Source organism: Lepisma saccharinum, chromosome 1 (genome assembly GCF_977018435.1).
Source record: "Lepisma saccharinum chromosome 1, izLepSacc3.1, whole genome shotgun sequence".
NCBI classification, from domain to species: domain Eukaryota; kingdom Metazoa; phylum Arthropoda; class Insecta; order Zygentoma; family Lepismatidae; genus Lepisma; species Lepisma saccharinum.
The window spans coordinates 193,434,975-193,452,426 of record NC_139229.1 but is presented as its reverse complement, the minus strand read 5'-3'; positions in this window follow the sequence as shown (position 1 = coordinate 193,452,426).

The following is a 17,452-nucleotide window of genomic DNA, read 5'->3' as shown; positions in this document are numbered from 1 at the left end:
ACCAATTTAATACTTCTATGATTAGAAGCAGCTAGTGAGCTTAGGAGGCGCAAAATTATGGAGGGTATGGTCAAAATGAGATCAGGATTCAGGGTGAGCTTGAGGGCTGCAGCTCCGGGCCTTCACTGGGGAAGAAACTGCTTTGAAAAGTACCACATAAAGAAAACAATGGTAGTTTGGATGTGATGTAAAAATGTAGAAATACGTATAACTAACCACCTCATGTAGCTGGGCGAAAAGTTATAACTGAAACTGTGGAGGGGATTGGGGTGGGGTCTTGGTGTTGTAAGCTCCGGATCTTCACATATATAAATCCCGGCCTGCTTATTATTAAAATAATCTCTAAATATACAAATAAAAGAACCTCAGCGTTGCTTCCTCCAGCAACACAATAAATTAATTCGACTTTTTAATTAGGTCTACATTGAAATTCCAGAAGTGTCCCTTTCTTTATTTCATTACAATTTTTTATATTTATATTTTACATACCTGTCATTTTAAAATATCTACATGGTATACAAAATAACAACTTTGTATTCGTTCTACTAATAAATAGGCTACTACCGAGGTATATTAATTTTGATGTAACAGTTATGTGGGTTTGGAAAAAGGAACAGAATTATTGAATTGTTAATGGTTGGCTAATTCTATTTAGAAACCCTAGTCCCACACATAAATTTTGCCTATCAGTTATGTAATCATACAATTTTTATTGTGATTAACTTACTTAGAATTAAAAGAAGAAGGGATTGGAAGGAAAGCCTTGTTTTGAGGGCATCAGAGAACTAATCAATCACGTGAGAATGGTTTAAACTTTAGAAGCATCAGAGGTTTAGCCGAAAAGGTCAACAGAATCTGTAGATGCAGATGAAGTAAAGAAGAAAAGGGATGGCACGAAGTATCCATAAGAAAATTTTGTTTATTTGTTTTTAAGTCGAATGTTTTGCTCAGTTATGCTAATCGGGACTAAACCTACAGTTTAAAGTGGAGTCCGAACCAGTGTGCATTGTGCTTCCACCAAAAGAGGGGACAGTATAAGGCGACAACGTTATGCCATTGGAGACAAAATGTACAGAAAGAACCCACAGGGAACGTGTCATTTTATCACCATAAAAGATGCGTTCATTTAAGAGGGTGTATTGCCAGGACAAATATTTGAGACTTTTGGAAAACAACGTTATTGTTCAAACAGTTAGCTGCCTTGATCCAACAATGACACTGTAAAATTGAAACTACCACCTCAACTTTCGAAGTGGTATGAACTAATGAAACTCCACTTTTGGAAGAGTAAGTTGTTTCTGATTCGACTGATTTGTTCTATGTGAAGTCACTTTTCTGCTAATTTTGGCTAATGGCGACAATGAGATCCAATAGTGATTAGATGAAAGTGACGAAAAGGGGGGGGGGGGACAAATACACGCAGACATTGAAAAAACAACCCCCACACAAATTATTATTTCGACTGTGGTTCCAGGCGCCAGAGACTCGTTCGCTTGCAAGATTAAAGTTTCCAGGGTGTACTGCGCAGGATAGAGGTTGACATTTGAGATCTTTCGAAAAGGTCACGCCATACAACCCAAGTCGTCTGTGAAAAAAGAGATGAATTACCGGGTATAGTCATCAATTTCGATGAATTCCTTGTGTCCAAAATCACATTCTACAAAATGTAAACTATTTGTTACCTCAGTGCATGTGTTCATCTAACCATACGTGTATCACTTCTCCCGCATGAGTAACAAAGACTTACTTCAGAAAACTAATAACAACTTAGCTAACAGATTTTTCAATGTTACTTGACTATTACTTTTGGGCGATATTTTGTCAAAATAGCCTTTCATAAGCCTGGGGATACTTTATCCAGGATGAATAAAATTGGTTTTTAATTGTGTGTGTGTGTGTGTGTGTGTGTTTACATTCCCAACAAGACATTAATTTTAATCCAAATATCCAGTGGCGGCGATTAGGATGAGCGAGGGGGAATTCCCCCCGCCACATTTTACCACTTGTTGCACCCGCACTATGGCCTCTTAATGCTAAGACGTTTCTACCAAAATAGTAAACTGTCCTTGCCCCCAAGTTTTTGGTACCCGATAGCCCTTACTGCAAACATTCAGATCCATTTGTCAGTTGTAATAACCTTGTAATCTAAGAAAAGTGATCATTAACCCCCAATTTTCAGTCAAAAACTCATATGATGAAAATAATATGATCAGGAACATGCATTTAAATTACAAAAAAGTAATTTAATCCTTCACCATTGTCTATCATCACAATTTCTATCACTATCGTCGAATATATAAAGTGGAGTAGGTATGTGCCTTGTATTTTTGTACTTGAAGGACAAAATGTGATGCAACCAATTCACATTTATTTCACTACATTGACATGAAGGAAAGAATGATCAGAATGTTTGGCTGCGCACACACAAACACTTCCTTGAAATAATTGTGTCCATCGGCAAGGGCGTATCCAGGGATTCTGGGCCCCCAATTCCCATCTTCTTTTTGAAAATGCTATGGAGATTCAGAATTCTTTCCGATGAGACACTTGATGTGGCAGGTATAGAAAATTCTCGGTGTGTGCACGGTTTGTGAATTCCGAAAATAACATCCATTTAATTTTTTTTTTTTTAGTTTTACACTGGGTAGTGATATATCAGCTGAAACTGTTTTGGTACAGTAAGTGAAGTTTGTGTTTTTTTTATAAATAATAAATGCAGAGGTGAAATACTAGAAACAAATATATTGATTGCATTATGTACCAGGAAGTAAAAACAAACTATTGTTAGTGTTTGAAACTCGATTTCTAGAAAAACATGATTCACTCCATGTTTTGGTTAAATGTCTTCAACCTTGTCAGTCAAATGGAGCTGTCTGAGTGAACCATCCCAAGCAAGTAATCTAGCCGCAAATAAAAAGTGGACTTCCTTAATTGTGAAAAGGTTTTCAGTTTTACTGTACAGTTGTCAAAGTATTTAGAGCCCTCATTACAACTTAGCCTCTGCTCTTTCTTAATCCAAGAGACGCCACAGAACTGCTTCAGAAACTTCGTGAAATATCAAATGAAGAGTTCAGTGAAATATTCAAACTGCTTCTGAAAAGTGTTAACAGATTAAATTCTGAAATTGCTATCATCGTAACTGTAGATAACTATCATCGTATTATTATAGAGGGGGACACGCCAATGGCCTTGGAGGATGGGCACCCCTGGATGGACCCCCCCAAAATTTATTTCTGGATACGCCCCTGTCCATCGGAGACAAAGAAGTGGAAAAAGATTCGAGAATAGATTAGAAAGGAAAGAGGAAAGATACCACGCACACATATGTGATGTGTGTGTGCATGTAAGTTAAGAGAAACATTTGAAGAATTGAAGGAGAGAGAGTGAAAGGGAGAAAGAGGTAACAAGCTGAGAAAGAAAGATATAAGAAGGCATTAGGGAGTAAAACAGAAAAGATTAAAAGGAAAGGGAAAATAAGTGAAGGGAAATCGGGAGTAAGAGAGAAGGTGATACATATGAATTTGTCGTACATATATGTGTCTTACATGCATATATATATATATATATGATCTTACATTTATACCTGCCCACCCTAATCTATCAAAATACAGCTTCTGCCCAACCGATCGAAAATTTCTGGCGCCGCCCCTGAATCGAACCGACGAACGCTCTCACCAGTTGGCTACCCGAGAGTTCTTTTTGAACTTAATCCCTAGCGATATTGATGGATTTATCTCATTTTAGTCTTTTTAGTACTAGTGCCCAGCTACTGTACCCGTAGTGTTAAAATCTATACTCGGCTGTCGCAGCCGCATTCAACCTTTTGTCATCTTGGCGCACATTTTTTTCGGACATTCAAATGACCATGCATTATGTTGTACTCTAAATCATGAGAACATCCTGTTGCAGTTACATTTTCTATTGTTACTCGCCTGTTGGCTCGAATGATGTCCCCCAATCTTCGCACATTTGTTACAGGTTTGGAGGGGCACGGGGGACGAGGTCCTCCAGCCACCTCTCACCTCGCTCACAATTACACCTTCTCTCCCAGCGTAGTTCCCGTAGATTGCAGTTCTTTTTGCACTTTTAGCTGGGAGCGGTCGTGCCCCTCAGAAGGATAAGGGTGTAAAAGGAAAAGGAGAGGATTATTCACCTTGGTACCTGAAGATTACACCAAGGTGTGTTTCCAACATTAGATAGAGAATACTAGAAGAATAGAAATTAAAATAGGACAACACAACAATTAAAATAAAATATAATATAGACAACCAAAATGATAGTTGTTAGATGGTCCTTAGACCTATTCTGGACACACAGGTTAGATTCCTGTATTATGAGAGGACAGCCAGAAGAAAGGCTGTTCCACTTCATCACCCAACACTCATCTTCCCACTTCCAATATTAATAGAAATTCGGAATTTACTTTTTTAAGAAAACAGAAGAAAGTTGGTTATATATCGTATATATGTAAGATATACATTTAGGTATAAAAAAAATGAGAAATATAAAAGATGAAATAAAATATATTAAACATAAAAATAAAAAGAAATATATGTATACATAAATGAAATATAAGCAATAGATCAATATATATAATATAATTCAGATTCAAGGAAGCTCCAAAAATTTGCATTAGAATTTTATCATATGAGATGGTCCTTAGACCAATTTCTTTTAAGAATTAGAACTTAAGAGATGTTTAGAAGGGACAACCAGAAGAGTGGCTGTTCCCATACCCGTTCTTCTTGCAGCACACAGGTCCAAGGAAAGTCCAGCAAGCCCAGTCCCAGACTCTTGAAGCACTCACCACAGACACAGTCACTTCCACTCTTTTAAGGAAATATTATGGTTCACAACAGTTCTCGGCATTAAACACCCTCTTCTTGTTCTATTCCAGCCAGTCCTAAATCCAGTAGTTTATTTCTGGCTGACACTTCACTTTGAAGCCCATCAGGTCCAAGAACTAGTAAAACACACTTTTGTAACACTCATCTTCATAATTCAGGAAATAGTAGGGATACCCATGTAAGACAACCAAGATGATAGTTGTTAGATGGTCCCCGGACCCGTTCTGGACATCCACGTTAAATTCCTGTATTATGAGATGACAGCCAGAAGAATGGCTGTTCCACATATATCACCCAGCACTCATCTTCCCACTTCCAATATTGATAGGAGTTCAGAATTCACTTTTTAGAAGACAGAAGGAAGTTGGTTGATATGTCGTATAACATGAAAGATATACAGTTAGAAAATAGAGGAAATGTATAATGAAAATAAGAATAATATAAGATAAAGATAAAATGTATAAACACATAATTATAATATAAAATAATAAAATCGATACATATAATGTAGTTGAGAATTAAGGAAACAAACCCAAATATTTTCATAGAAGTTTCTCATGGAAGATGGTCCTTAGACCAATTTCTTTGTAAGGAATTGAAACTTAAGAGATGTTTTAGAAGGGACAACCAGAAGAATGGCTGTTCCCATGCGTGTTCTTCTAGCAGCACACGGGTCCAAGGAAAGTCCAGCAGAATCAACCCAGTTTCTTGAAGCACTCTTGAAGCACTCTTAAAGCACTCATCTCCAATAAACTCACTTCCACACTTTGAGGGAATGATATGGTTCACAGCAGTCCTCGGCATTAGACATCCTCTTCTTGTTCCACCCTGACCAGTCCTAAATCCAGTAGTTTATTTCTGGTTGACACTTCTCTCTGAAAGCCCATCAGGTCCAAAAACTTGAAAAGCACTTTTGTCACACATCTTCACAATTCCTAGAAATAATAGAGATACACAGTTCTTAAGATTAAGCGCCCTCTTCTTGTCTCATACCAGCCAGTCCTAAGTCAGTGATTTATCTCTGGTTGTCCTCTTAATGCCTTGATGTAATAGGTTCTTCTGTTGATACAAGTTGGACCATCTTCATAATATCTTAAGTCCTTGGAATGTTTCTGACTGTCGGGTTTCCGCACTCCACGTTGAATAGCTGCTAACCTTTCACTGCGTCTAGCATTTATACTGCTGGTCCGGCCTTTATTATCGTCGTTTGTAGGTATTAAAGTCTTAGGTTGATGCCTATATGATTCTTCTTCTCTTAGAGAGATTTCTCCAGCCAGTCTATTTACAATTTCCAGAACTCTCCGATCCTGAAAGTGTTGTCTTCATTTAAGGGTTGTAAGTTTTTTACGCAATCCACTTATCATTTGACCATTATGTTGCTTACAACTCAATAGGGAGTGGTCAGGTGTGTCACTAACTCTGCACACTTCACATAGATCATCCTGTCTCATCTTGAATCTTCTTAAGTACTCTCCGTATGGTCCATGACCAGTGACGTAATGGACGAATCCTTTAGTTGGTGAGAAGTCGCCTCTTTTCAATTTCCAGTTCACATCCGGAAAGACCTCCCTTACACGCACGGAACTTTGGGATGTTGCCCACTCCTGTTGCCATTTATTCCATACAACTGCATCTATTTCACTTCTAGTATTAACATTTAGACCGAGTAGGGCTTCCAATCTATCATTACGTCCTTTCTTCAGCCAGTACCTGGCAGCCAAGCGTAATATTTCCAAATCTAACGGTAGGTCTCCAAAAAGAACTATTAGTGCGTTGGTTGGAGTAGTTCTGAAAGCACCAAGAATTCTTAGGAGGACATTCCTTTGTACAGCCCTTAGCTTAGTCCTGGTCTGCACTTGTTGCGTGGTATCTGCCCACACAGACGCTGCATAGCCAACTATGGGGAGAAAGATTCTTTGATAGTATAAGCGTGAAAGATTGTATGGGATCTTCCAGGCCTCATTCCCCATGCTTAGTATATTATGGAGTGCTGTTTTTGCCTTAGCCAAGGCTCCAGTTGCGTGTGAGCTAAATCTCATACCCTGGTCAATATCTACTCCTAGATATCGGATTTTCTCCACGCACTTGATGGTGAGATCGTGATATTTAATGATTGGGTTCCTTGCTATTCTTCCTTTAAGCAGGATAGCATTGCTTTTATGCTTAGCAATTATCATCTTGGAATCTACCGCCCATCGAGCCACAATACTCAGGGCCACTGATGCTTTCCGTTCTAAGTCTCTTCGATTTCCAGCATCGACCAGTATAAACACGTCATCTGCATATGCTGTGACCTGTAATACGGTTCTTTCCTTGTTAAGTTCTTTAAGTAACGGCTCCAGAGTAAGATTCCATAATATAGGGCCCAATACTGACCCCTGTGGACATCCCTTATTTGTGTGTCGCGAGACTTCCTCACTGCCATGATTGAATCTTATAATTCTCTCACTCAGATAACTAGCAATAATTCCATAAATGGCACCCGGGATCCGTATGTCTCTTAAAACCTTCAAGACATACGGCCACCACATGTTGTCGAATGCGCCACTAATATCCAGGGCAATACCGATTATGTATTTGGAAGTACTTGAGGTAACCTTTTGAATAACGTTGTTAACTGCATCCTCAGCTGAGGTCCCTCGTCTAAATCCGTATTGCCTATCCGATTGCTCCATCATTGTTAGTCTTTCATTTAGTCTGACAGCTATGAGCCTCTCTAATATTTTGCTGACATTATCTAACAAGCAAATGGGTCTGTATGTCTTGACCTCGGCGGGATCTTTCTTCGCATCCTTAGGAACAATGATTAGGTTTGCAGTTTTCCATTTGGCCGGATACTGGCCTTGGGCAAGACACTGGTTGAAGATCGTTTGTAGCGGTTGTAGCAATTCATTCTTAAGAATTTTCAGTACCTCATTGACTATACCATCAGGTCCAGGAGCCTTTCCACACTTTAGTGTGTCTATGATGTTTGCAATTTCTTCTTTAGCAAAAGGCATTATGGGAGTATTATTATCATATGGTATGTTCATATTTTCTCTGATTTCAGATTGGGTTATAGAGTCTTCCGATTCCTTATCAAGTGGTAGTAAAGCTTCCAGAAGATACCCCACGGTATCATTCCATGTTTCTGTGTAAGAGTTATCTTGCTTCTTCAGAGTAACTAGGTTCAACTTGCTTCTTATCTTCTTGGCGATGAACTTGTAGGGCCAGCTCCATGGATTCTTTAGGAGTTCTTGCTTAATTAGCCTAGCCCATGTACTTAGTCGATATTGTTTGATGAGATTAGTATATAGCCATTTAGATTGTCTATACTTTTGGAGATAGAACTGTCGTTCTTGGTCAGATCTAGATTTTTGATAAAGTTTTCTCATTTTCCTTGTTGTGGTTCTACGTTTGAGTATGTATACTGGGAAGATATTCTTCTTTGTAGGTTTTTGTGGATATGTAGTTGTCACATTAATTGCATAATCAAGTGCAGTAATTAAGATCCGAGTGTTTTCTTCCAGTTGAATTCCCTCACGTACTGGATTTAACTGCAATTTGTTATCAAAGTGCATTCTAATCAAATTGCGTTCCACTTCACTCCAATTTCTTTTTATTTTCCTCTTAAGTTCATCTGTGTGGGTATCAGTACCTATTCTATGTGATCTGTAATTAATGTTATAGCCGATTGTGTTGTGATCACTTTCGGTGAGATCCTTAACCCACCAGTTCTCGACGTGGGGCTTTCCCATCTGATTGGATAGGGTGATATCTATGTTAGATTTACATCCATATTTATTAGAAAATGTTGTTGTTGAAGATTCCACATTCAGCACAAAGAGATTCCATGTGTCAATAAACTCCTCAAGCATCAGCCCCCTATCATCTGTCTCTCCACTGTACCACAAATCTGATTTTGCATTCGAGTCCATAGCAATGAGAATTTGGTTATTTGAGGCTGTCGATATAGCTTCTGCTATTATATCCAAATATGGAGATAGGTGGTCTTTAAATTGACAATAACAGTTAATAAGAGTCCAAGTATCATCTCCCAGCCTTACGTCCATCACCACACAGTGTGAGGTTGATAAATTTTGGTGCCACAGAATATCAAGCTCCTGGTTATTGATTACTATTGTTGCCTTAGGATTCTCCGTAAGAGCAAATGTTCTCATCTTTTTTGGGATACCCAGGAACCTACCTTTGTAACTGTAGGGTTCCTGTATCAGAGCTATATCAATATTATTATTCTCGATGTATTTAATTACTTCCTCTGTAACAAGTTTTGCGCCTTGTGTATTTAATTGGATAATTCTCAATTTACCAGTTCTTTGCCTGTAAGCAGTTATATTCTTGTTATTCATAATTGATTTTAGACACAAGACGATCATATAGTTCCCTGTACGTTGGGCACTGCTCCCGGTTACAGTCTCTTTTCCTATTTTTGCATGGCACACAGATAAAGACCGTTGAGTTGCACTGTTGTTCTTCATGCTCCTCACCACACTTCTTGCATTTCCTGGTTCTTTTACAGTGTTTATTTACGTGTTCAAATTCATGACAATTGTAACATCTCGGAAGTGAGATAAAATCCTTAACTTTCACCGTTATGAAATTAAGGTATAATCTCTCTCTACTAATGATAATATTTCTCATTGCAGGTGAGGTCTCAAACACAACATGGGCAGATCTATCATTCCTTTTGCCAGTCTTAAAGCCCATTTTTAGGCGGGCTCTCATCTCATCTTTAGTCATTGAATCTTCAAAATTTAGTTCATATAGTTCCTCCATGAGATTTTCTTCTGTATAGTAGTTGGGGACATCATACATAATGATTTTGGGATTCCTTTTCTTAGTGGTTTCCATTCTCAATCCTTTGTTAATCAATCCTTCATTCGTGGCCATTTTACGTAGCTCCTGTTCAGAGGCAAGTTCCACTATAAGGGTTTCCGGTGTGACTCTGATATCCGTCACCCTTATCTTATCCCTACCAGGTTTGATGTTATTTGTTATAATCTGTTGTACTTCCCGTGGGGATTTATCTTTTGATTTAATGAATAAAGTGGGTTTAATGATTCTGCTTGGTCTTGGGGGTTCTTTTATATCAAGTAACTTTTTTACTTTCCCTGCATAGGAGCTATAGTTATTTCCAGGGTCCTGCACCTCTTCCACCCCTCGACGTGTGAGTTCCTCTTGTAAGTAGGTTTTGTCACTTTTAAGTTCTTCGTTTAGTGTTCTCAGAACATCATTTTCCCGAACTAGATCCTCATAATCAGAAGCTATCCTTGTAATAAGTTCAGTGAACAAGGTTTTAGTAGGAACAGTTAGTTTCTCCCTTGCTACTCCTGATTGTAGCTCGTTGATTAGAAATCTAAAAGGATTAAGAGGGACTTGCTCCAGAGAGATTTGACACGCCTCATCATATGCTTCATCTGTATTGTTCATTTTATCACCTCTGGTTCTTTTGGGTGAAGAGTTCTCCAAACTGCCTGCAATCCGTTTCCTCCTTCCTGAATCTGTTCCTTCATCCATCTTACCTTATCCTTCTTCCACAAAACACAACATTAAAATGCCAAATATATTTAAATATGCCTCTTGGCAGCTACACGTTAAAAACATCTACGGGCTATCCATTACATAACGTTAACAACACTTTAAAAGCCCGAGGAGCGGCTACCCACCCCCAGGGGCGCCAATCCTGGTCCGCCCGACCTCAACTGCTCACCGTTTGTTTCCCAACTAAAACAAGGTGGATCCCCTGACTGACTGATAGGATGCAGAATTATCGTGGAAAAGTATACGTTGGTTATCAGCAGTCAGAGGGGGTCGGTCGCGGGGGTCGGGACGTTCAGTGTCAGACGTTCAGAGAATGGTTTAAACTTTAGAAGCATCAGAGGTTTAGCCGAAAAGGTCAACAGAATCTGTAGATGCAGATGAAGTAAAGAAGAAAAGGGATGGCACGAAGTATCCATAAGAAAATTTTGTTTATTTGTTTTTAAGTCGAATGTTTTGCTCAGATATGCTAATCGGGACTAAACCTACAGTTTAAAGTGGAGTCCGAACCAGTGTGCATTGTGCTTCCACCAAAAGAGGGGACAGTATAAGGCGACAACGTTATGCCATTGGAGACAAAATGTACAGAAAGAACCCACAGGGAACGTGTCATTTTATCACCATAAAAGATGCGTTCATTTAAGAGGGTGTATTGCCAGGACAAATATTTGAGACTTTTGGAAAACAACGTTATTGTTCAAACAGTTAGCTGCCTTGATCCAACAATGACACTGTAAAATTGAAACTACCACCTCAACTTTCGAAGTGGTATGAACTAATGAAACTCCACTTTTGGAAGAGTAAGTTGTTTCTGATTCGACTGATTTGTTCTATGTGAAGTCACTTTTCTGCTAATTTTGGCTAATGGCGACAATGAGATCCAATAGTGATTAGATGAAAGTGACGAAAAGGGGGGGGGGACAAATACACGCAGACATTGAAAAAACAACCCCCACACAAATTATTATTTCGACTGTGGTTCCAGGCGCCAGAGACTCGTTCGCTTGCAAGATTAAAGTTTCCAGGGTGTACTGCGCAGGATAGAGGTTGACATTTGAGATCTTTCGAAAAGGTCACGCCATACAACCCAAGTCGTCTGTGAAAAAAGAGATGAATTACCGGGTATAGTCATCAATTTCGATGAATTCCTTGTGTCCAAAATCACATTCTACAAAATGTAAACTATTTGTTACCTCAGTGCATGTGTTCATCTAACCATACGTGTATCACTTCTCCCGCATGAGTAACAAAGACTTACTTTAGAAAACTAATAACAACTTAGCTAACAGATTTTTCAATGTTACTTGACTATTACTTTTGGGCGATATTTTGTCAAAATAGCCTTTCATAAGCCTGGGGATACTTTATCCAGGATGAATAAAATTGGTTTTTAATTGTGTGTGTGTGTGTGTGTGTGTGTTTACATTCCCAACAAGACATTAATTTTAATCCAAATATCCAGTGGCGGCGATTAGGATGAGCGAGGGGGAATTCCCCCCGCCACATTTTACCACTTGTTGCACCCGCACTATGGCCTCTTAATGCTAAGACGTTTCTACCAAAATAGTAAACTGTCCTTGCCCCCAAGTTTTTGGTACCCGATAGCCCTTACTGCAAACATTCAGATCCATTTGTCAGTTGTAATAACCTTGTAATCTAAGAAAAGTGATCATTAACCCCCAATTTTCAGTCAAAAACTCATATGATGAAAATAATATGATCAGGAACATGCATTTAAATTACAAAAAAGTAATTTAATCCTTCACCATTGTCTATCATCACAATTTCTATCACTATCGTCGAATATATAAAGTGGAGTAGGTATGTGCCTTGTATTTTTGTACTTGAAGGACAAAATGTGATGCAACCAATTCACATTTATTTCACTACATTGACATGAAGGAAAGAATGATCAGAATGTTTGGCTGCGCACACACAAACACTTCCTTGAAATAATTGTGTCCATCGGCAAGGGCGTATCCAGGGATTCTGGGCCCCCAATTCCCATCTTCTTTTTGAAAATGCTATGGAGATTCAGAATTCTTTCCGATGAGACACTTGATGTGGCAGGTATAGAAAATTCTCGGTGTGTGCACGGTTTGTGAATTCCGAAAATAACATCCATTTAATTTTTTTTTTTTTAGTTTTACACTGGGTAGTGATATATCAGCTGAAACTGTTTTGGTACAGTAAGTGAAGTTTGTGTTTTTTTTATAAATAATAAATGCAGAGGTGAAATACTAGAAACAAATATATTGATTGCATTATGTACCAGGAAGTAAAAACAAACTATTGTTAGTGTTTGAAACTCGATTTCTAGAAAAACATGATTCACTCCATGTTTTGGTTAAATGTCTTCAACCTTGTCAGTCAAATGGAGCTGTCTGAGTGAACCATCCCAAGCAAGTAATCTAGCCGCAAATAAAAAGTTGACTTCCTTAATTGTGAAAAGGTTTTCAGTTTTACTGTACAGTTGTCAAAGTATTTAGAGCCCTCATTACAACTTAGCCTCTGCTCTTTCTTAATCCAAGAGACGCCACAGAACTGCTTCAGAAACTTCGTGAAATATCAAATGAAGAGTTCAGTGAAATATTCAAACTGCTTCTGAAAAGTGTTAACAGATTAAATTCTGAAATTGCTATCATCGTAACTGTAGATAACTATCATCGTATTATTATAGAGGGGGACACGCCAATGGCCTTGGAGGATGGGCACCCCTGGATGGACCCCCCCAAAATTTATTTCTGGATACGCCCCTGTCCATCGGAGACAAAGAAGTGGAAAAAGATTCGAGAATAGATTAGAAAGGAAAGAGGAAAGATACCACGCACACATATGTGATGTGTGTGTGCATGTAAGTTAAGAGAAACATTTGAAGAATTGAAGGAGAGAGAGTGAAAGGGAGAAAGAGGTAACAAGCTGAGAAAGAAAGATATAAGAAGGCATTAGGGAGTAAAACAGAAAAGATTAAAAGGAAAGGGAAAATAAGTGAAGGGAAATCGGGAGTAAGAGAGAAGGTGATACATATGAATTTGTCGTACATATATGTGTCTTACATGCATATATATATATATATATGATCTTACATTTATACCTGCCCACCCTAATCTATCAAAATACAGCTTCTGCCCAACCGATCGAAAATTTCTGGCGCCGCCCCTGAATCGAACCGACGAACGCTCTCACCAGTTGGCTACCCGAGAGTTCTTTTTGAACTTAATCCCTAGCGATATTGATGGATTTATCTCATTTTAGTCTTTTTAGTACTAGTGCCCAGCTACTGTACCCGTAGTGTTAAAATCTATACTCGGCTGTCGCAGCCGCATTCAACCTTTTGTCATCTTGGCGCACATTTTTTTCGGACATTCAAATGACCATGCATTATGTTGTACTCTAAATCATGAGAACATCCTGTTGCAGTTACATTTTCTATTGTTACTCGCCTGTTGGCTCGAATGATGTCCCCCAATCTTCGCACATTTGTTACAGGTTTGGAGGGGCACGGGGGACGAGGTCCTCCAGCCACCTCTCACCTCGCTCACAATTACACCTTCTCTCCCAGCGTAGTTCCCGTAGATTGCAGTTCTTTTTGCACTTTTAGCTGGGAGCGGTCGTGCCCCTCAGAAGGATAAGGGTGTAAAAGGAAAAGGAGAGGATTATTCACCTTGGTACCTGAAGATTACACCAAGGTGTGTTTCCAACATTAGATAGAGAATACTAGAAGAATAGAAATTAAAATAGGACAACACAACAATTAAAATAAAATATAATATAGACAACCAAAATGATAGTTGTTAGATGGTCCTTAGACCTATTCTGGACACACAGGTTAGATTCCTGTATTATGAGAGGACAGCCAGAAGAAAGGCTGTTCCACTTCATCACCCAACACTCATCTTCCCACTTCCAATATTAATAGAAATTCGGAATTTACTTTTTTAAGAAAACAGAAGAAAGTTGGTTATATATCGTATATATGTAAGATATACATTTAGGTATAAAAAAAATGAGAAATATAAAAGATGAAATAAAATATATTAAACATAAAAATAAAAAGAAATATATGTATACATAAATGAAATATAAGCAATAGATCAATATATATAATATAATTCAGATTCAAGGAAGCTCCAAAAATTTGCATTAGAATTTTATCATATGAGATGGTCCTTAGACCAATTTCTTTTAAGAATTAGAACTTAAGAGATGTTTAGAAGGGACAACCAGAAGAGTGGCTGTTCCCATACCCGTTCTTCTTGCAGCACACAGGTCCAAGGAAAGTCCAGCAAGCCCAGTCCCAGACTCTTGAAGCACTCACCACAGACACAGTCACTTCCACTCTTTTAAGGAAATATTATGGTTCACAACAGTTCTCGGCATTAAACACCCTCTTCTTGTTCTATTCCAGCCAGTCCTAAATCCAGTAGTTTATTTCTGGCTGACACTTCACTTTGAAGCCCATCAGGTCCAAGAACTAGTAAAACACACTTTTGTAACACTCATCTTCATAATTCAGGAAATAGTAGGGATACCCATGTAAGACAACCAAGATGATAGTTGTTAGATGGTCCCCGGACCCGTTCTGGACATCCACGTTAAATTCCTGTATTATGAGATGACAGCCAGAAGAATGGCTGTTCCACATATATCACCCAGCACTCATCTTCCCACTTCCAATATTGATAGGAGTTCAGAATTCACTTTTTAGAAGACAGAAGGAAGTTGGTTGATATGTCGTATAACATGAAAGATATACAGTTAGAAAATAGAGGAAATGTATAATGAAAATAAGAATAATATAAGATAAAGATAAAATGTATAAACACATAATTATAATATAAAATAATAAAATCGATACATATAATGTAGTTGAGAATTAAGGAAACAAACCCAAATATTTTCATAGAAGTTTCTCATGGAAGATGGTCCTTAGACCAATTTCTTTGTAAGGAATTGAAACTTAAGAGATGTTTTAGAAGGGACAACCAGAAGAATGGCTGTTCCCATGCGTGTTCTTCTAGCAGCACACGGGTCCAAGGAAAGTCCAGCAGAATCAACCCAGTTTCTTGAAGCACTCTTGAAGCACTCTTAAAGCACTCATCTCCAATAAACTCACTTCCACACTTTGAGGGAATGATATGGTTCACAGCAGTCCTCGGCATTAGACATCCTCTTCTTGTTCCACCCTGACCAGTCCTAAATCCAGTAGTTTATTTCTGGTTGACACTTCTCTCTGAAAGCCCATCAGGTCCAAAAACTTGAAAAGCACTTTTGTCACACATCTTCACAATTCCTAGAAATAATAGAGATACACAGTTCTTAAGATTAAGCGCCCTCTTCTTGTCTCATACCAGCCAGTCCTAAGTCAGTGATTTATCTCTGGTTGTCCTCTTAATGCCTTGATGTAATAGGTTCTTCTGTTGATACAAGTTGGACCATCTTCATAATATCTTAAGTCCTTGGAATGTTTCTGACTGTCGGGTTTCCGCACTCCACGTTGAATAGCTGCTAACCTTTCACTGCGTCTAGCATTTATACTGCTGGTCCGGCCTTTATTATCGTCGTTTGTAGGTATTAAAGTCTTAGGTTGATGCCTATATGATTCTTCTTCTCTTAGAGAGATTTCTCCAGCCAGTCTATTTACAATTTCCAGAACTCTCCGATCCTGAAAGTGTTGTCTCCATTTAAGGGTTGTAAGTTTTTTACGCAATCCACTTATCATTTGACCATTATGTTGCTTACAACTCAATAGGGAGTGGTCAGGTGTGTCACTAACTCTGCACACTTCACATAGATCATCCTGTCTCATCTTGAATCTTCTTAAGTACTCTCCGTATGGTCCATGACCAGTGACGTAATGGACGAATCCTTTAGTTGGTGAGAAGTCGCCTCTTTTCAATTTCCAGTTCACATCCGGAAAGACCTCCCTTACACGCACGGAACTTTGGGATGTTGCCCACTCCTGTTGCCATTTATTCCATACAACTGCATCTATTTCACTTCTAGTATTAACATTTAGACCGAGTAGGGCTTCCAATCTATCATTACGTCCTTTCTTCAGCCAGTACCTGGCAGCCAAGCGTAATATTTCCAAATCTAACGGTAGGTCTCCAAAAAGAACTATTAGTGCGTTGGTTGGAGTAGTTCTGAAAGCACCAAGAATTCTTAGGAGGACATTCCTTTGTACAGCCCTTAGCTTAGTCCTGGTCTGCACTTGTTGCGTGGTATCTGCCCACACAGACGCTGCATAGCCAACTATGGGGAGAAAGATTCTTTGATAGTATAAGCGTGAAAGATTGTATGGGATCTTCCAGGCCTCATTCCCCATGCTTAGTATATTATGGAGTGCTGTTTTTGCCTTAGCCAAGGCTCCAGTTGCGTGTGAGCTAAATCTCATACCCTGGTCAATATCTACTCCTAGATATCGGATTTTCTCCACGCACTTGATGGTGAGATCGTGATATTTAATGATTGGGTTCCTTGCTATTCTTCCTTTAAGCAGGATAGCATTGCTTTTATGCTTAGCAATTATCATCTTGGAATCTACCGCCCATCGAGCCACAATACTCAGGGCCACTGATGCTTTCCGTTCTAAGTCTCTTCGATTTCCAGCATCGACCAGTATAAACACGTCATCTGCATATGCTGTGACCTGTAATACGGTTCTTTCCTTGTTAAGTTCTTTAAGTAACGGCTCCAGAGTAAGATTCCATAATATAGGGCCCAATACTGACCCCTGTGGACATCCCTTATTTGTGTGTCGCGAGACTTCCTCACTGCCATGATTGAATCTTATAATTCTCTCACTCAGATAACTAGCAATAATTCCATAAATGGCACCCGGGATCCGTATGTCTCTTAAAACCTTCAAGACATACGGCCACCACATGTTGTCGAATGCGCCACTAATATCCAGGGCAATACCGATTATGTATTTGGAAGTACTTGAGGTAACCTTTTGAATAACGTTGTTAACTGCATCCTCAGCTGAGGTCCCTCGTCTAAATCCGTATTGCCTATCCGATTGCTCCATCATTGTTAGTCTTTCATTTAGTCTGACAGCTATG